The sequence below is a fragment of the Mirounga angustirostris genome, unplaced genomic scaffold (genome assembly GCF_029215605.1).
Source record: "Mirounga angustirostris isolate CCGP_5_RB_7025 unplaced genomic scaffold, mMirAng1.0.hap1 SCAF_1, whole genome shotgun sequence".
NCBI lineage: Eukaryota > Metazoa > Chordata > Mammalia > Carnivora > Phocidae > Mirounga > Mirounga angustirostris.
The window spans coordinates 27,443,015-27,464,558 of NW_026991709.1; the positions used below are offsets into that span (position 1 = coordinate 27,443,015).

At 36.4% G+C, this 21,544-nt stretch overlaps 1 long non-coding RNA gene across 1 annotated transcript; it reads right to left on the minus strand.

The window, feature by feature from the left end:
* Nucleotides 1–969: 969 nt before the first annotated feature.
* LOC129045359 (uncharacterized) lies at nt 970–17,702 on the minus strand. The gene is made up of 3 exons (XR_008504978.2): nt 14,799–17,702; nt 3,692–3,944; nt 970–1,908 (listed from the first exon to the last, which is right to left on the minus strand). It is a non-coding gene; the product is annotated as an uncharacterized LOC129045359 (long non-coding RNA).
* Between the last annotated feature and the right edge of the window lie 3,842 nt (nt 17,703–21,544).

Sequence of the window (21,544 nt, forward strand, 5' to 3'; positions counted from 1 at the left end):
CCCACATGCCAGTGGAGGCCACATAGGAAACAGTAAGCAGGCATTCTAGACAAGGGAGGTATCAGCAAAGGTTTAGTGGAAAACCTGAATTTTCACCCTAACCCAGAAGTACTGAAGTACCCTTCAACAACCCACCTGGAATCACTTTCACAGACACACCCAGAAATAACATTTAGCCAAATATCTGGGCATGTTCCAGTCAAGATGATACACAACGCAAAAGACAAGTGGGCCATCAAACTTTAAGTTAAATAGTTAATTTTGTATTTGCTCCAAACTACTTTCCCTCCCTAAAGAGTTTTCCGTACCTTGTTCTTTGGAAAAGCAAGCCCCAAATTATTTCACTGAATTTGATAGTCTTTAAGATACCATTTCACTATAAATAGTATTCCTTCTTTCTCTCCTTTTATAGTCAAATTTTATTGAGTCTTTATTTATGAGATAATGTCATGATTCAGAAGCAATACAAGGCTTTTTATAGATTGTTTTTCCCTCCAAGATAAGACTATAAAAGTTCTCATAAACCTCTCCGCTCTTAAAAACAAGAGTTGGCAGACCCTGCTAGGGTTTCAAAACCATTGGATAGCTTCAGTTGCATGGTCATTTGTCTTAACATGGTATCTTTCACCTGGTTTTTAATCTCAAGAGAAAAAAAATTGTGGATGACTAAATTTTTCATTTAAATGAATATAAAAAGATAAATTTATCATTCTCCACTTTTATCAGTTTTATTTGGAGTTTTGTAAATCTCAGGGATGGGTCCTGTAATGAAAAAGAAGGAGAATATTCAACCTGAATATAAAATAAAAAAGGAAGGAAGGAAGGAAGGGAGGAAGGGAAGTAGGGAGTGAGTTAGTTCTTTTCTTATGCAGCAGCTCTAACATATTACCATATTTGTAAGGAATTGTTTCTTGTCTTATAAAACAAATAAGACCATCTGACTGGACCAACTGACTGTGAATAAAGTTCTTGAAAGCTGCCCAAAACACAGAAAATGGAACTTTTCTACCCTGGACTCTGCCATATTACAGAGTTTTCTCTGGTAGAGTACACTGATTATAATTCTTTCCAAATTAGCAAACCACAAAAACGTAGGAAGCAGAAAATTACTTGCAAGCAAATTGAAACCAGTTTTTACAGTAATTAAAAGATGAGGAGTTTGGGGGGGTGGAATTAATTTAAAGAGGGAGAATCTATACTACTTAGATAACACTGTTACAGAAACTTTACAGAAACCAGCATGTGATGTGCTAAGCAGCCCATGCTCAACTCTCCGGTATCCGAGACATCCCCCCTTCCAGCTATACAGTTTAGATAGAAATACGAGAGGCAAACACTTTAGCTTTACCCATGCTGTATTTCCTTTCTGCTTAAATTATAAATGATTGTGCACAATTGGGAAACATGGTAGCGATGTTTAGAAACTCTTAACCTTTATGAATTAACTTTGAGATAAGGTTAATCCTTATGTTGGTAGGTAAACTCCGGAAATCTTAGCACAAAAATAAAGAACTTATATAACATTCTTTCTGATTCTTAGGATGCAGTCATATTTCTGTGTAACATCTTGAGAAATAGCAAACCTCTGCTCCAGTCGAGTTCTCTGATTGGTTCTGCAGTCACCTCAGAACAAACTTTGGACAATGAGGATTCAGAACATTACAAGGGTAGGATGAAATGCCAGGATTTCCAGAGAAAGTCCTGGGTGGGTGGGGGGTGGCAGCTGTCTGAAGTTCTAATAATGTTCAGACCCCCTTGGGCAGGAGTTAGTTTTCCTACAGATGATATCTAGAATCTGCTACTTTATAGTAAATTCCAATAGTCCCAGAGAGTCATGAAGAGTAAATTGTTAATTGGCCCACCTGTTGAGCACTGCTATGTCACTTCAACAGCTCGTAAGAATCGTTTCTGAAAGGAGAATTGGAACAATTTTATGGGAGTTAAATGACATTAGAGAAAGCAAAGTCGAAACAGAAACCTTATGGAACAGCTTTTACATACTGCTTTTACAGTTTACAATGTGTTGTACATGCAACCTCAGCTGATGGCCTATTTATTCCCATCCAATCATGTGGGATGGGATACAATTCCATGTCTGGATGAATCAGCAGTACATAAAAATCAGCTTGGCCTTAACCACACAAATACAATCTGAACTCAATTTTTAAGAAACCACAGATTTTCCCCTTAGGGAATGGACTGTTTGTGGGCAGGCTGTCTCATTTATAAGAAAATTATTCTCCAACGGAGAATTTTCACAGACTAAAACTAAGAATTCCAGTGTTTTCATTGCATAAATGAACCTAAATATTTCAAGGGAATATTCCAAAACCTAAACATGAAATATTTTTTGCAGTTTAAACACCTATATGAAGCTCTATGTAAAATTCTACCCAAGGACTGATTTCCCTGATTGGATAAATCGATGGATTCCAAGTTTAAAAAAATCCTTTGCTTTCACTTAGGAAAAAGAAAGCAATCTCACTTATCTTGTGCCAGTTATCAATTGATTACCTCTCATTTCCAAATCCACCCTCCATTGCTCTACTTATGATATTGGAGATAGCTCCTGTAAACATTTCCCTTTACTCAGGTGACACAATGTTCAATGTTGTCAGCAGATGGCCAGAAAGAACACAGCTGGAAAAATGAAGCTTCCTTGCAGTGCATTTTTCTCGGCTTGCTCCTTTGGCACACAATATCCAGCAGGGCATACGACACCCAGTGGTGCCCCCTCCCCACCAGTGAGTTCTGCTGAATGGCACTGCCCCATTGGAGGGGAGGAGTATCTCTTTCAGATTTATTCCTTTGTGCTTTGCCTCTCAGGCTTAGAGGTAATGGCTTTTCCCTGTATCTGTTCTATTATTCTTTAGTTTTTTCTGTGGCAAGTAATCTGGATTGGTTATAATTATTAATTCTTCATATTAAACTTTCTTTGTTTAAATTCTGTGATTCCTCTCTCCTTATGGACCCTGAATGAAGACCCAGTTTTTAATTCAATAGTACCTGCCAATATAAGCATGAAATTGTTTCCAAAAAAATCATGGTATAATAACATAGAAAATCTAAAACACTATTTTAAAAAAATATGATCCCACAGTTATTCTTTAAGTAGACATTATTTTTAAAGTATCCACTTACTGCCAACATAAATATACCATTTATTAGAATAAATATTATCAAACTAATTTGTTGATCTCTGCTGTTTGAAAGAAAATTTCATTTAGAGGAAATGTTGCTGAAATATCTACACAGGTATTGATCAGTAAAAAGGCCAAATAAAATGAGATCGACTTTGTACTTTTAAAAAGAAGTAGATTTGCTTACATATTAGATTATATAACTTAAAATACTTCTGAACCTGCCAGAATAGAAGGCTGCCAACACTATCACTAATGGAGGTATTTTAAAGCACACGGAGCGAAGGAACTGGGAAAATATTTAGAGATATTAAGGACAACTTTTGCCTTTAGCCAAATAAATATGTAGGTTAACATTTCTTTTCATAATTTTCCCATTAAAAGGTACACTGTCTCCCTCTCCTCCAGGTGCAAAATACCATCAAGATGTCAGAATTTAGTTTTGTAACTTCTTATAGATTTAAGGTTATTTAGTTGCAAGCAACAGAAACTTATGATGTCCAATTTAAGCAAGTATGAAATTGACTTTAATGTTATTGGGTGCAGCTTACAATATTAGCAGGAAGTCAGGTTCTGGAAAGCCTGAGGGTCAGGCTCTGGAAAGGCTTGGACCAAAAGCTTCTCTGGAGTTCCAGGCAACACACATACTTGATCATCCTCTCTAGGATGAGTTCCGAACACTCTTCTGTCCTTGTTTTTCTACTCAAAAGTCAAAGTCCTCAGAATGGAAGCCCAGTTTCTCCAGCTTAGTCATATGCCCGTTCCTTGCTTGGAAGAGTGAGCATTGTGATTTTTTCAGTCTCACTAAAATGACACAAATTGGGAGACTTAACTCAGTGGAAATTAGGATGACATTAGCTGAGGTAGGGTGAAAAGATACTGGAAGCTCAAAAATCATTTTCACTATATACACCATCAAGGTTAAGTCTCTCATTCCTTAAGCATCACAGCTAAAAGAAAAGTGATAGATTAAATACACTCCAATTGTAATTGACTATAATAGTTCACAGTCTAGTAAACTTAGTTCCTTGTGGGCTATCTATGTTATAAAAGCAAGATGACGACCCCAAAAAACACTGAGGAGACAAACCTACTTTGCATGTTCCTCATGCATGTTTCATCAAGCCAAAAACATCAGACATGATAATATGGCATCCATGACTAATCTCTCTTCTCCAAGAAGGATAAAGGATGTCTGATGACTACTTAATTTTTTTCACTGTCCTTAGGACCCACTGCAAAAAGATGCTCAAATGATCACGAAGAGTGCCTGAATATATTAGTTTCCTGTAGTTAGTATAACAAGTTATCACAAACTTGGTGACTTCAACCAACAGAAATTTATTCTCTTACATATCTGGGGGCCAGAAGTACAATGTCAAATTTCCCTGGGCTGAAATCAAGGTGTTGGCAAGTCTCTGCTTCCTCTAGAAACTCTTGGGGAGTATCCATTCCTTCCCTCTTCCAGCTGTTGGTGTTTGCTGTTATTCCTTTCCTGTGGTCCCATCACTCCAATCTCTGCATCCATCTTTACATGGTCTTCTCCTTTTCTGTCTTCTCTTCTTCTGTCTCAATTTCCTTCTCCCTCTCTCATAAGGACACTTATGATTGCATCTAAAATTCATTCACATAATCCAGAATAATCTCCAATGTCAAGATCCTTAACTTAAGCACATATGCAAAGACTCTTTTCCTTAAAAGGTAACATGGGTATGTTCTAGGGATTAGGACCTGATATCTGTGGGTGGCCATTATTCAGCCTACTACACTGAATATCACCTAAAGAGCTTTGACTTTTGTCTAATAATGTAATAGCTGAGTGACTTCAGGTTATTTTCCTTGGAGAGAGGAAAAATGTGTTCTATACCTGGAAATAAAAAGATGGATTATGAAGCAGCTGCCCCACTAGCATCTAGCTGTAGTCTTGTGACTACTGTTTGCTCAATGAAAAATGAGTGGAAATGATTGACATATGTCATTCTGAGCCAAAGATACTAAAAAGCTAATGTGCCTCCCCAACAGTCTCTTTTCCTTTCTGCTGGCTGGATTAAGACTATGAAAAGTGAGTCATTGGGACACAAAAAGAATTCAGTCCCTCAATGATTATGTGGAAGAAAAATATCTGCCAGTATATCTCAAACAAGAAAAATACAAAGAAATATACACCTGGAAATATTGTAGTGAAAATACAAACACCAAACAAATAAAGAAGATCTTAAAAACATCAGAGAGCAAAAGGAGACCACCTACAAAGGCATGATAGATTGACTGATGATAGACAGATTAATGATGGAAATTTCAACATTAACAAGGGAAGCCAGAGATAGTAGAAAGAAAAAATGTGAGAAAATACATATCAACCAAGAATTGTGTATCCAGCCAAACTCTATTACTAGAACAAGGGTGAAGTAAAGACATTTCAGAAATCAAAATCTTTGAATGTTTATCACCTTAATGAGAGGAACTTCAGATGTACTTCAATAAGAAGAAAATTGATGAGAGGATGACAGTTGGAACATAAGAAATATTGAATGATTAATGTCTATAAGTATAAAACAACTTGCCTATATAAATTATTAATGATAATATCTAATTTTGAAAGTTAAAAAACGGAATAGAACTAACTACTAGGTAGCTACAGCACAGGAGTTGCAAGGCTGTTGTATTTAAGTCATCTGCCAATTTAATTTGTACACTCTAAATTTAGATTCTACTACAGGTTACAGCAAAGATCTGGCTGAGGATGACAGTTAAAAGAAATAACCAAGGAAACTACTTACTGTTATAAAATGCATTTATTTTCATTCAACAAACTAATTAAGCAATCAATCAATTAAGCAAACAAGCCATGACAGCTGATAGACTGGAAAGATCTGTACTACTTTATGTTTATTATTTGACCAGACATTCTATTTCCTTTGGCTATTGTTTATTTCCAGCTGATCCTTTGTTCACAAGTACTCTCTACCCAAACAGAAGTAGGTGGTCATAATAACCTCACATAACTGTCTTCAGCAAGATCAGTGCATCCTGAAGACAGGCAGGGAGTCCAGTGTTGTTCTTGTCTGTTGGGTGTTAGGCTAAGTATTTTATGCTAATTGGGGACTTAGGCATATTTGATATGCCCTTGCATGTACTGGTTCAAATTAACATTAACCTTATCAGTGCCTTTATATTCAGAATAAATTAGATGTATACAACAGATGTTGCTTTTTACAAATTTTCTACCAGGTATTTATCGGTATCAATTTTTTTCAGAACTCTGGAGATTAATCAATCTGAAGGTTTCCACTAATGGTGGAGTAATGTTCTATCAGAGGACGCACCTCACAAGAAGCACCTATAAAACTTGGACTAATACAGAAAGGCAACGGAGAGTGAACTGAAGAAGACAGAACTGGATGTGTAGTATACCCTCAGGGGAAGGAGTGGAACAATTAGAAGGAGGCACTTTTAGCCTAAAGTTAATTGCAGTCTTTGAGGCCATCCAGTGGTAATGGGGCATTTGTAAAAAAATCACACTGTATTTCTGACTGAGAAGAGCCAGAAAACTGATACCAGGAAAACACCACCGAAGTGAGAAAAAGCTCTGGGAAGGAGAGAGACAGCAAAAGAACATAAAATCCACATTTCTAACCTCTGAACAAACTCAAAATGGCCCTCTCCTCTTAGGTATTCTGTGGCACAAATTCCAGCCATCTCAGCCTCTGTGCATTGTAACTTCTGCCTTCTCAATTTACCAAGGCCAGCATACTCTGCTTGATTTTCTTTTTGTGAGAGATTAAGGTCTTCTTAGATCTTTCCTGTCCTGGACACACCGTAGCCTTGCCCATGTGCCTGACCTTCTACATCCCCAGGACTATGTCAGAGCTTTTTTTAAAACTCCATATGAGCATCTTATTCTCCAAATTTTCCTTTTATGTTTTTGGGCCAGCCTCTTGTTTGCCCCAGCTGGTATCACCAACTCGGTCAGCTACCTGGATGTTAGATAATTGTCACTGAATTTTTTTCACAAATGCTCTGGGCATAGAACCTTTCCCACTGAGCAAATTCTGTGTCAGTTCACCTAAAGATAAGTCCTTTGAAATGGACGTTCCAGGTAGCTGCCAGACACGTGTAGTAGTAACAATTATCTGGAGATGAGGCTTTTGGAGAGTGCCAAATCCATTCCGCCCTCTTCAGTGTTACTTAGCCCCTGGCTTTCAAGGCTACTATGGGGTGGGAGGAGGGGGATGAGAATAGGGCAGGTTAAAATGCCACAGAGCTCATTCTTCTTACCTAGATTGTCATTTTTGATGAATATACATTCCTCAGACTGTTACAGTCCTTTGATTTATTTCCAGAGTGCTAAAAAAAGTTGGTTTTAATCATTTTCTATAAGTTCTCATAGTTTTTCTGGAGGAATATATTTTCAGAGGTTCTTACTCCACCATTCCAGAAGTGTTTTTTCTCCCACATATTTACTTTTTATTTTGCTCTTCATTCTTTCTTACATTTCTAATTGCCATTTGAAATTTTCTATTTTGCCAATGAATTCCTTCCTTGAACCTATTTATAACATTTATTTTAAAGTCTTTGCATGATCTTTTCATGATCTGGTTCTCCCAGGTATCTTTTCCTAATGATTTTTCCTTGTCATTTAAATTCAAGGTCATGTCTTCTTTTCTGCTAGTTTTTGTTGTACTTATTTTGCTTTGTCTGATTCAGCTTGCTTGATATTATATGTAAAGTTTGAAGAGACTGTATCAGGCTCAGAATGATGTATCTTTTATTTCTAGCAGTCAACCCAGCTAGCAATTCACAGTAATCTCATCAGTCATTGAAAAGACTCAAACCTGGGCTTTAGTCCTTCCGAAGGCCTATTTCTGTTTACTCTTGTTCTTGGAGTATAACCTTTCAAAGTGTCAGTACAAGGTGTTTTCCAAGATCTCTCCCTCTTTATGGGTCCTGAACCTCAATCCTTCCCATCCTCTCAAGCTCCATAAATCAGCCAAAAACACTACTCAGCTACACCACCTCAGAGCTGCCTCTTTAGGAATTGGTAAAGGCATCGAAGAGAAAAGCAACATCTGATGTTGGGCTTACCCAACTTGGTTCTTTCCTGGATTCAGGCCTATGCATATCCTCAGTCTTCATTACTTAGGTAGTTCTCCAATGCCTTCATGTAGCTACGTGTACTTTATTTTGTGCAGCTTTTTTTTTTTTTCTTTTCCAAGCAGGAATGACTGCTTTGAAGCAAATGATTATGTCATTCCCAGAAATAAAAACTCCACTCAAAATTTTAGTTCTTGACCTTAGGTTTCTGAATCAATTTGGGAGAGTTATTTTTGTTTGTTTTTGGTTTTGTTTTGTTTTACCTCAAGGAAGAGTCACTTCCTACCAGGTTTATGGAATCCAAAAAAGAGAATATTGGCCTACTCATGCCACTAGAGACCACCTTGGTTAGAAGCAAATCTGCTGACCCAATGTTTGTGTTTGATGCCCAGATTTGCATTCTACAAAGTTCCTCTTTCATTTTTAGGCAAAGGAAAGATTAGAGAACATTTGCACTAAAGGAAGAAACCAAAAAGATCATCCAAACATTATCTGGTATATTAGTTTGCTAGGGTGCCATAACAGAATACGACAATTTGAGTGGCTTAAAAATGGAAATTTATTTTCTCACATTTCTTGGACTTCTGGAGAAGTCCAAGAACAAGGTGTTGACAAGATTGGTTCTTCTGAGGCTTCTCTCCTGAGCCTGTAAATGGCCATCTTCTTCCTGTGTCTTCACAGAATCTTCCATCTCTACATGTCTGTGTATCAATTTCTTCTTCTTACAAGGTCACCAGTCATACTGAATTAGGGCCAACTTTAATCATTGCATTTTCTCGTAATTACTCTTTAATAACCCTACCTACAAATACGGCCATATTCTGAGGTAATGGGAAGTTACAACTTCAACATATGGATTTTAAGGAAACACAATTCAACTCTAACACCTGGGGTAATAGATCTTGGCTCTCAAGGAGAAATATCATTATTTCTGTTCATTGGTGGCCATTACAACGTAGGGTCAAATCCAGAGAGCTCCTATGGAGCCTTCAGGGAATAGTTCTTCAAACCACTAAACTCAGTAATAATGTCTAGAGACAACTTCCCCAGGAAATGTCAATGGTTCTTATGGCTAACTCCCCGAGACTGCCTTACTTTCTGCCCTTTCAAGGGCCTGAGTGTTCAACATTTTCTTGAAAGTAATGAGATATCTCAGTAGTTTTTGAAAACTATTTTTTTAACTTAAAGTTATCTCATCTAAATTTTTTTAATTTCAGAAAATAGGAAGTTAAAATGCTTTAACTTCTTTAGTAGACTTTTAAAAAATAAGTGAAATATTTATAACTTTTTCAAAAGAATTTATATCATTCCATTAAAGACCAACCCTATGGGGAGCATACATCTTCAGATTCCTGACTACTGAAGTATCACAAGCATTAAATTACCAAAATAATGTAGATACCTAATCTCTGGGGGGTAGGAACATTTCAAGGAGAAGTTAATTATTAAATTTAAATAGTAGCACATTTATTTAACAAACATTTTCCAAATATCTATGTAATTTTGCATAGTTTAGGCTTTGTGGGGTTACCAAACAAGCAAGCAAACAAACCCCACTAATCCACAGGCTCTATCTTCAAAGGGTGTATAATCTAGCTGGGAAGACACCGAGAACATGAAATGTTACAGGGCATGTTGAGAGTCATCCTTACACTGAGGCCATACTATCCTCTGAGTTACAACTATAATACATTAGCATGTATTATATTGCCAAAGCAAATACAAGGATTACTAAAGGGTAAGGTAGGCAAATTAAGACTACATTCAATTCAGCTAGAAATAGCTGGATTTCCAGCAAGGTCAATCACTTATGTTATTGATAGTTCAAAAGAGTAGCTAAAAGTAGAAAACATTTTCAGTGCAAAATAAAGGTTATAATGGTTATAATGACAGGTCCTGCATTCCTGTTTGAATTCCAGAACAAGAACAGTTTCTTTTTTCATATGTCCAAGATATGAGAGCAAAAAGAAAGATTCTGGGAAAAAATTTTTGGAAATATTTTGGCCATCCTACTCTACTGATTGTGTAGTCTTGTATAACTCCAGAGAATAAAAGAATAAAATGCTGTCACTTAGTACTCACTTTTTGTAAAAATATGAATTGAAACATTTTACAAAGAATTAAGGTGTTTATAATAGTGCCACCTTAGAAGAAAAAGTAAAGAAGCTTTTAAAATAAAAGTACATGTATTTGAGCAAGTATATTAGCGTTTTCTTTTTTTCCACTTATAAAAAAAAAAACAACAAACTATTCCCTAAATACAGTATTATGACACCACCTACTGGGAATTTAGAAGACAACAATCGAATTATTGCGTGTAACTATCCCTTCTTCAACTAGAAGCGCTTTTAAAATTATCAATAAAGTGATCAAAAGAATGCCCAATATACACACACTAGTGAAGGCATAGAAAAATTTAACAAAATTGTTAGTAAATTTTCACATTAGGAGAGCCTCTAGTTCAATCATTTTTCTTTACTTTTTTGAGTACTATTAACCAGGATGATCATATTTTGATGAACTAGTTTGGATTAATGAAACATTATAGACATTTATGAACCAGAACACACATTTATTAACCTGTAATGAGAGAATTTCTTATAAAATGAACTTGGTTCGATTTTTGCATCAATATACTTGAGAAAAGTAGTCACATCTAATTGGGTAGACATGTGTCACTGACTGCATTTTTCCAGAAGCTCACATTGAGGCAGTTTGTGTGCAGAAAAGATCACCTGTGGAAGTGATAGGGGAAGCTGGGACTAGATAGTGAGAGAAGGACAAGAGTGAGGACCAAAGCCTTTGCCAATCCAGTGGGGAACTCTGGAGCATATATGGCCCTGCATTGGGCCAAAATGGCATGACCTTTATTTACTCCATGCATCTGTGGGACCCCAGGTGGGCATGCCCTTGGATGAAGCAGCCCTTTGCCCTGAGGCAGACCCTGGGCAGGACTGCTCCCCACCAAGGGAATCTAGGTAGTGCTCCTCTGGACCCACCTCAACGTGGGATAAGAGAGAGGTTCTAAAGATATTTTAAGGCCACATTTATTGGAAGCTTTATCAATCTGATAAATGTGATCATATCTGTCATGCTATTTCAACACTTCTACTTTTCTAAAATTCTTCCTCTCCTAATGCCTAACTGCCATCAAAATGGGGGCAAATTCTTTTCCAACATCAACATCTGAAAGGGCTCTTTATGCCAATTTCTGCAAATGTTTATATTTACCTCTTGGTCGTGGCTTATATAAAATCAATTTAAAAACCATGTTGCTGAGAGCCAAAACTTTTCATTTTCTGTTTTCAGTCCTTCTAGGTATAAGTTGTTTGACACACAAAAGGATTTGAATTTGCTCCTGCTGCCAGATTCCTGCTGCTACTACCAACCTTCAAAGGAAAAAGCTCTCATCTTGAGATTTTTGAGACCATGGATAAAATGTCAATTCCAGCCTCAAACCATATCCCCAGATAAGCAGCTTGTGGCTGTGAATTTCTCCCTTCATCCAGAGCAAAGGACGAAAAAGACATGTTTCTTTACTGCCTTCCTTGGGAAGGTTTTTCCCCTTTTTCCTAATGCTTATTCTTTTTCCTGGGCTTTTTGTTCTTTCCCCAGCTTACTGGCCTGAATTAAATTTTATGGGCCCAAAGATCCACTTTATGGTGGGAGGAGGAGCTTTTAAATGAAAAATGTAAAATTATGTAGGAAAGTTAATATTTACTGGAATAGGAAAAGAAATAGCAAAAATTATAAAAATATGATAAATACTAACAAATATAATTAAATCCAGTCATCTCAATAATATTTTCTGACATTTTTGGCCATGTCTCTTCACATGTTAATGATTTTGTAATATTTTCTATGGGGAGACTAGAAAAGTAATTTAATCTTCCTTTTGGCATAGTTGATCAGAATAGGTCTAGGCTTACGTGATTCTTGGCCATTGAGAGTATTCCTCACTTTCTTCCCAGCCTGAGGGATGCATTAAAACTACTCTAATATTTTATCCAATATTGTAAGTATCTTGTTAATGACAGTGCTTTCTAGATGCAGAGTCCCTGATGGATTCTTGAAGATGTTCTATGATGCCTTCTGTCTCCGCCACTCTAGAGATAACCCTTGTGCAGATAACAGACTCTTCTGTCCCCATTTTACTCAGAAACACCAGTTCCTACTTGTTGAAAAACTCTTCTGTCTTAGACTAACAGACACAAGACTTTCCTACTTCATTTGATATTCTCTATTTCCTGCCCTCATTTTCCCTCGAGCACAGGCCCTTTTATGCTCCTCAAAACTCAGGCCTGGGCCCTCCTCTCTTCTCTCTATGTCATCTTACTATATATCATGGAAATTCCCTTCACTTTAACCGCATCTCAGAGCTGATTCTCAAATTTATATCTCCAGGGGACAATTCTGCTCCAATCTCCAACTGCAAACTTACATACATACAGAAAATGAAAACGTATCCGATCATAAGAAATCGGAAGCAAGTCTCCCCCATGTCCTTTTCTAATCACACATCTTTCCTCCCTCCTCAAAGTAGCCATTATCCTGACTTATATGGTAATCCTTTTCTTGATTTTTATTTTAATTTTACCATTCATGAATGAATTCCTATATATTTTGATTTTACCCAGGGTTTTTTTGAACGTTAAATAAATAGAATGATACTGTATATGATTTTGTCTTGCTTCTCTCACTCAGTGTTATCACATAAGATTCACCTATGTTGACATATATAGCTATTGTTTGCTCCTTTTTATTGCTGTATAGTATTCCATTATGGGAATATACTACAATTTATCAGTTTACTGTTGATGGCTATTTGAGTTGTTTCTAGTTTTTGCTACTATGAACAATGCTTCTAAGAACACTTTTGTATGTGTAAGCTGATACACATATTCCCAAATATCTTTAGGAAAAATACTTAGGAATTGCTGTATAATGTACTTATAACTTCAGATGTTCTAAAATAATGTTAAATGTTAAAATAATATTTTCCAAAGTGGTTACACTAATTTACACACCCACGAACATAATTTGAGTGTTCCTATTGCTACATACACATCTCACCAACATTTGGTAGTGCCAGAAGTTAATTTTTTTACCAATCTTGTGGGTGTTTGGTGGCATATTGTGGTTTTAATTTGCATTTTCCTGATTATTAATGAAGTTGTGCACTTTTCCATATTTACCAGTCATTTGGACTTTTTGTAAAGCCTCTATTCAAGTTTACTTTTTTATTGGATTCTCAGGCATTTTTGTATAACATATATTGTATGTATGTACACACACACACACACACACAAACACACAAACACACACACATTTGCTTTGTGGCTGTTTTTCTTCCATGCCTTCATTATAGTCTGCAGTGTGTCACCTGTTAGAGCTTAAGTCCATTTCCCAGAACTTCCTTTTCTCTATGGTTGCTAGTTAGCATTGGTCAAAACAATCACAAGGTTGGGAAAATAGAAGAATTAGCCTTTTTTCTCTGAAGGCCATTGGTTAGATGCGGTGACTAACACATGCAGAGATGCCATTATGTTCTAGTTTGTATCTGCTCTCCCCCATTCCACACCCAGCTCTTTGCTAACTCTGCTGTCAGTTGCCCCAAGACCATCATTATGGTGGAGGCACACCTTCTCATAGATCTCCCCGTGAGCTTTCTCTCCAGAATCCCACTTAGCAGCTGGGCGTGCTTGGGTTCCCAGGTTGACTGGTCAGTGACAATTTCTCTAATTTCCCAACTTCTCTCCCATAATTTCACTCCCAAATCCTCCCCAAATTCTGTAGTTTTAATTATCATAAGTATTTTTATCTCACAACTCATAGTTGTGACTCCCTCATTCAGCCTCATAAATGTAGTTATTGGTATCAAAAGTGGTTCAGGGTAACAGAATCTTCAGTGTGATAATCTACCATTTTTATCTCCAATCTGATTAAAGTAAATTAATGTTGCTTACCATAAAGGCACTGATATGAAAGGAACACTGGTAATCCATTGATGGCAATGGCAAAATTGTGACTTAAATTATTACTTGAAATCACCTATGATTAAATGCCTCTAGAAGGCAAGACTTTGACGTGTAACTAAGTAGCTGCGGTCGTATTTTAGTGAAATTGGAGTTGATTGGTTACTTTGTTTTTGTTTTAATTTAAATTCAATTAGCCAACATATAGTACAACATTAGTTTTTCATGTAGTGTTCAATGATTCATTAGTTGCGTATAATACCCAGTGCTCTGAAGAATTTGAAGAAAGAAAATGATGAGATCAGAGCCTTAAATTGCCATCTCAAAGTCTGGGTAAAGGACAAGAAAGCTGCAACTATCCTACATGAAATACTTGTCTCTTTTAGCCTCAAGGCCATTTCTAAAACCATACCCGAAGTTTAATTCTGTCGGGGGCTGCACGAAAAAGCAAAGTGAATTCACAAAACTACAGGATCTCTTATGTTAAAGTTAGGTCAATGATTGGCCTAATCAATGTAATGTAATGGCCTCACTTGAGGCAGCTGTCCTGTAGGAAACTGCTGATCTTTCTCAACATTTTCACACTTACCACCTCTTATTGCTTGTAGGTCTACGTTCAGACTCAAGTCCCAGTAGGTCCCAGGGTTCAACTGTGAAGTGTGACCTAAGAGGAGACATCACACACATAAAAGTAATGCAAAATTTGTCGATTTATATTGAGAGGAACCTGGGACACGTGGGTGGCTCAGTTGGTTAAGAGGCTGCCTTCAGCTCAGGTCATGATCCCAGGGCCCTGGGATTGAGCCCCGCATCGGGCTCCCTGCTTGGCGGGAAGTGTGCTTCTCCCTCTTCCACTCCCCCTGCTTGTATTCTTTCTCTAGCTGTCTCTCTGTCAGTTAAATAAATAAATAAAATCTTTATATTGAGAGGAACCTAAGGACTATGTGTGAAAATGGATGTTTGATCCGGGTGAAGGAATATACTATTGGATTTGGCTGAATCTACTGATACGAAGCACTAGGCAGAGACTTGGGGATTCAGTTGTTGGCTAGGAAGCCTAGGAGCAACTATAAGAGTTTTCTTGGTTGGTTGTCTGAAACTTGGACTGACACGTGGCCAACACTGAACAAAATTGAGATGCCAGAACTTGCTTGGTATACCAAAAATGGAGTTGCCAAAAGTTGAAGGAGATTGCAATGCTGGAGTAAGACCTGCTCACTCACCTACTATGTCTACTGGAGAGTCCAGAAAATATTCAAATATTCCCTTTATCAAATCCTTGGGAAACATATTAGTGAGGTCATCACCAACAATCTTGACGAACTCTTGTGGCTATTCTCTGTGCATCAGAAATGACAATGGGAAATGTTGTCCTTGAAATAGGTTCCCAGAATTCAATGGGAATAATAGGATCACAGAGAGGTAGGGGTCATGTTGTCACTAAAGTAGTGGAGACAAGGTGGGCATGGTTACTTTAATGGCACCACAACCAAAGTCAAAGTAACTGGAAGATGTGATCTTTGGCAACATCTGTTATGGTGTCCCAGGACTGAAATAGTTAAGTAGCCAATTGAAGAAAAGATTGTAAATCTGTTGAATGGGAGTTCAACTTGAATGACCAAAATGAAGAGTCATGGGCCCTCAGCCAATTCCAAAATGCAAGTTTGTAGCCCCAGAGCAACCTGAAAGAAGGGGAGGCTTAGTCCCCTGAAGAAAGTTCCCAATAGTGTCACAGAAGTATAAATACTTTAAGTCATAACCTCCCCCTAAAGGGACCAGTGTCCATTTACCAAGGTGACTGTGCATTGGGGGAAAAGGATGTAACTGAGCATTTCAGGTATAATACACACTATATTTTCACTAATTCCTAGGGATGCAGGAATGCCATTATGGTACATCAGGAAGAGTAGGAATTTATGCAAGTCAGATGATTAACAGTTTTGGGTTAGGTCCATCTTAACTGGATTCTATTCCCAGCAGTTTTTCCTCCAAGATGATTTCTGTCCTTCTGAAATAGAGTTTTGGTTTTGACCAATTTTTTTTTTTTTTTTTTTTTTTTAATTTCCTTGAGGGTTAGACTGCCTCAGCTCCCTCTGATTTCTTGCAGTACCTTAGTGCTCATGTCCTTTTGTGCTCACCCACATATTGAAGCCAATGGAGCCTTCTGTTTTGCAGGTTGTTCTCTGATATACTTGGAGGAATCTTCTCCTTTTATGGATATTTATTGGTAATTTGTTTTCTGGAGTTCTTAGGACACATAGAACTTCCCTTTTTCTTTACTCGGCAACCCCTCACCTCTGCAAAACCTGACAAGTCTTGACAAAATATTGTGTACCCCATAGTTTGATTCCATCTACTTGTATTTTGTACCTTATGAAAATGCCTTGTCACTTAATTTTGTTGAAAAAATGCTGTGTATTGGTTTTTCTTAGCAATCTTTGTTGGTTTTTTAATGATAAACATCTGGGAACATTTCAGAAAGTATGTCATATTTATCTTCCCCAAGCCGTAAGTCTACTCTTTACATCATTTTATTACTGCATTGTCATCTTCCACATTGCAAATATCCTCCCCCACTACATTGCCATGTCTTTTTATTCACCTTAGGGAATCTTTTGAGGGACAATCCTTAATTTAATGTGATTAAATTTATCAAAAATTTCCTTCATGTTTCTTTTTCCATTAAGAAACTCATTGTTATTCCAAGAACTTAACAATATTCCTCTCTATGCTATCTTCTCAAAGATTTATAGGCTTCTGTGATTTAGCCATCATGGAACAGCTGACAACAGAATAACTTTCTTGTCATCAATAACCATAAGTGGATAGAAATATACGAAGCAACTCTTTTCAGTGTTTGGACAATGGACAGTACAGGGTTGCAGTAACTGAGAACAGTAGGTAAGCTTTTTTCTTGGAGACACTTTCAAAATATGAGGTAAAGGAAACGCAACCCAAGCAGAGCAGTTGTCTTATTGAAATTTCCAGGACTACTGAAGTTCCAAACTGTTAAACTTGGACAATTTTTATTTTTCAAAGAAATGAAAAGACTTCTTTGAAAATGATTCCTATTTTTAAAATCAATTTTAATGTTCTCTAGTCCAAGTTTTTTTTTAATCTGACACAATAAAATTTTTTTAATTTAAATTCAATTAACATATAGTATATTATTATTTTCAGAGGTAGAGTTCAGTGATTCATTAGTTGCGTATAACACCCAATGCTCATTACATCGCATGCCCTCCTTAATGCCCATCACCCTGTTACCTCATCCCTCCAACTCCTTCCCCTCCAGCAACCCTCAGTTTGTTTCCTATGGTTAGGAGTCCCTTATGGTTTGTCTCCCCCTTGGATTATGTCATTTTATTTTTCCCTCCCTTCCTCCAAGTTTTAATTCTATGTGTTTTATGGAAGTGTGAGCACACCATTAATTTTTTCAATTATAAGGTGTGGGAGCTATTATAATTAGTACTTTATTTCAAGACTCAGGAAAAAAAAAAAAAAAAAAAGACTCAGGCTTATGATTTAAGCACACCAGCCTCCAAAAGAAAGACCAGGCAAAAATCTAGCTATTTTTCATTTAAAATATGTATGTGTGTGTATATATATATATATATATATATATATATATATATATATATATATATAAATATTTAAAATTAACATATAGTGTTTTATTAGTTTCAGAGGTAGAGTTTAGTCATTCATCAGTTGCATATAACAGCCAGTGCTCATTATATCACATGCCCTCCTTAATGCCCATTACTGAGTTATCCCAACCCCCACCCACCTCCCCTCCAGCAACCCTCAGTTTGTTTCCTACAGTTAAGAGGCTCTTATGGTTTGTCTCCCTCTAATTTCATCTTATTTATTTTTCCTTCCCTTCCCCTATGCTCACCTGTTTTGTTTCTTAAATTCCACTAGTGAAATCACATAATTGTCTTTCTTTGATTGAATTATTTCACTTAGCATAATACCCTCTAGTTCCATCCACATCGTTGCAAAGGTAAGATTTCATTCTTTTGATGGCTCGCTCTCTCTCTCTTTCTCTCTCTCTATATAAATACACACACCTCTTTATTCATTCATCTGTTGATGGACATCTGGGCGCTTTCCATATTTTGGCTATTGTGGACATTGCTGTCATGAACATTAGGGTGCAGATACCCCTTCAAATCACTGTTTGTATGCTTTGGATAAATACCCAGCAGTGCAATTGCTGGGTCTTAGGGTAGTTCTATAAAATATATTATTTTTGTTAACATCAATGTTATGTTGATATTTTCTCATTGTAAAATTGATATTATCCATTTTTTACCATTTCAATTCTAATATGGTAAATATCAAGATATAACATGCTCAAACAACAGCTCTTTTAGGTCTTCAATAATTATCAAGTGTGAAGAGGTCCTAAGACAAAAAGGTTGAGAGCTGCAATTCCATTCCAATAGTATTCAATTAGAAAACTTTTTTAAGTTGTAAAGAGAAGCTCATTCATAAGCACCATAAAAACATTAAAACACATTTAGATACCTAGAATTAAAGACAAATGAAAATAATTTTAGAATTCCAACTGAGGAACCTATGGAAATAATTTTAGAATTCCAACTGAGGAACCTATGAACCTAATAAAAGGACAGACAATATTCTTTTTGGATAGTGAGATTCAATATTGTGAAGGAACTATGATTTCTTTATATGCCAATCTAGGTACGCCAAAGTAATTACAATCAAAATGCCAATAGGAGTTTTATTTGAAGTAAGATTAAATAATTCTAAAATTTATCTGTCAGAGTAAAGAGAATTCTGGGAAAAAATTAGTATTAAGGGTGTATGTGCCGCGGAGTAACACTTGATGTATCAGATAGGAAAATGTTTATTAGTTATAAAACAAATATTTCAAATCAATGTTAAAACAACAGTGATTAAATTAGTAATGACAGTTGAATAAACAAAAACATAAATGGAACTGAGTAGAGTGTTTATAAATATCAAATATAAAAATTTATTTTCTAGTGGATATTACATTTTAGATCAGTAAGGGAAAAAAGGAATTATTTTATAAATAGTATTAGACAACTAGATAATCTTGGCAGAAATTTATGAATCTTTACCTCACTCCTTAAATTAATATAATTTCCAACTGCACTTGGAGCTGACATAAAAAATAAAATCATAAAAATATCAGAAGAAAACATGGATGAGTATTTTCATAATCTTGGACAGGGAAAATTCTTTGTAGACAGAATATCAAAGGCAGAAACTATAAAGCAGGTCAACAGATTTGATTACATAAAAAGTCATAAAACAGTAATATTATAAGCATGCTTAAAATAAATGACAGAAGGTAAATTTTTGCAATGTGCATAATAAAGAATGATTCCTAATATAAGCTACTGTAAATTCAGACATGAACAACCCCCATAAAAGTGCAAAGTGTAAGCAGTTAACTACACACAATACAAACAGCTGTTAACATATTAAAATATGTTCACTCTCACTAAAAATAAAAAAAAATAATACAATAAACTTTTGTTACTGAAAACTACTAAAACCTGGCAATATTCTTTGTTGAACCTGTGGAAACAGACTCCCATGCTCTAGTGGTGGTAGTATAATCAGATAGTTTTGGTGAAGGTCCGTTTGACAATTTAGCTCAAAATTTTAAACATGGATACTCAGTAACTCAGAAATTATACAAGAAATTTACTGGAAAGACAAAAGGCGTGAAAACAGTATTAGTATGCACATAGATGTAAGTAGCAGCCTACATTGTATGTCCATGAATAAGTTCTAGTTCGTTTTCCTTATAATCAAATGCTGTAGAGCAGTAAGACAGATCTATACACACTTCCTTGAAAATGTCTACATTTATTATATTCTTAAATTGTTTATGAAAATCATTGAATTATAGTTGTGTGTGTGTGTGTGTACATGTGCACAACACAGAAAATGTGCAGAAGGATTAACATAAAAATGTGAAAAGTGTCTAACTTCAGGTAGATGGATTTGGGTGGATTATTACTTTTGTCTTACTAGGTTTGTCTTATGTATGTACACCTGGTAGATTGTGTGGTATGTGGCACGCATGCAAAAAAAAAAAAAGAAGAAGAAAAAATATATATGTGAATGAACGGTTGGGAGTGAATTCTTTCTGCTACTGATTTTAAAAATAAAGCACAAATGGATCATTAAAAGGTTTCCTTTGATAGAAAAGAGCAACATGATTTCAATCAGAACTAGGGTATTTACTCTTGAGGTCCCAGAGATAGTCTACAAATACATTCCTGAATATTTAGCATTTTAGGGATTAACATCTTTGGGTAAAAAGGAATTCTTAAAAGGAAACTAATATGTTCTTTACCTATTGTCTCTCAGCTCCAATTCCACCCTTCTATCCTTTGCTCTGTGATGCTGGGGCTGGGACTCCACAAACTGCATTTTCCTGACCCCCTTGACTGCTGCATTCCATTTAGATTCTGCCAGTAAGTACTAGAGAGGAGGTGGAAGGTAGGAAGAGGAAAACAAGATTTATTTTGTCTTTGCTTGCCAATCCTACCAGTGTTGACCTAATGTCAGTTGATTCCAGTCTTCAACTACTTTCAGGTCTAGAACTATCTTCACTGCATCCCTCAGAAGTAGCAAGAACAGGTAGGTGGTGAACCGTCTCAGTTTATGCACCAAGTCCATGCGGACTCCTATTTAGGAGCTCCAAGGTTCTGGCAACCCCAACTTTTCCCCCTTTTGTTTCCTCACCCCTAGGAATAGTGGCTACCTCCTGCAGTTAGGATATCCGGATTGTCGTCTATGCCTCTACCACATCTCCTTTGTTGAAATACCTACCATGGGCTCTCCTGACAGACACATGCTGCAAGAGGTGCTAGCTAAAGAGCAGATACACTAACGTGACTAATGGCAGGATCAAGATAAAAAGACATAAATGCTAAGGACTGGTTTGCTCAGGTTAGCACTTTAATGGTACCTGAAAGTTCTCATGTTGTCAGTAAAGGAAAATGTCCATATCACCAAGGGCCTTCGGCAGCTCTGTCCAATAGAACTTTCTGTGGTAATGGAAATGTTCTAAAACATGTTATCCAGTGTGTTGCCAGGAATCTCATGCGTCTATTGAGCATTTGCAATGTGGCTAGTATGACTAAGTAATTTTAACTTTATTTGGTTTAAATTTAAATAGCCACATGTGGCTAGTGGTTATATCGAACAATGGAGGTCAAAGATGGCTGGCTAGAAGGCCAGAGAATCTGTAAGACTACACTTCTATTAAGTTGCCAGATAATTTAACAGATGCTGTGGTTACAAAACCAGGATACTATCTCT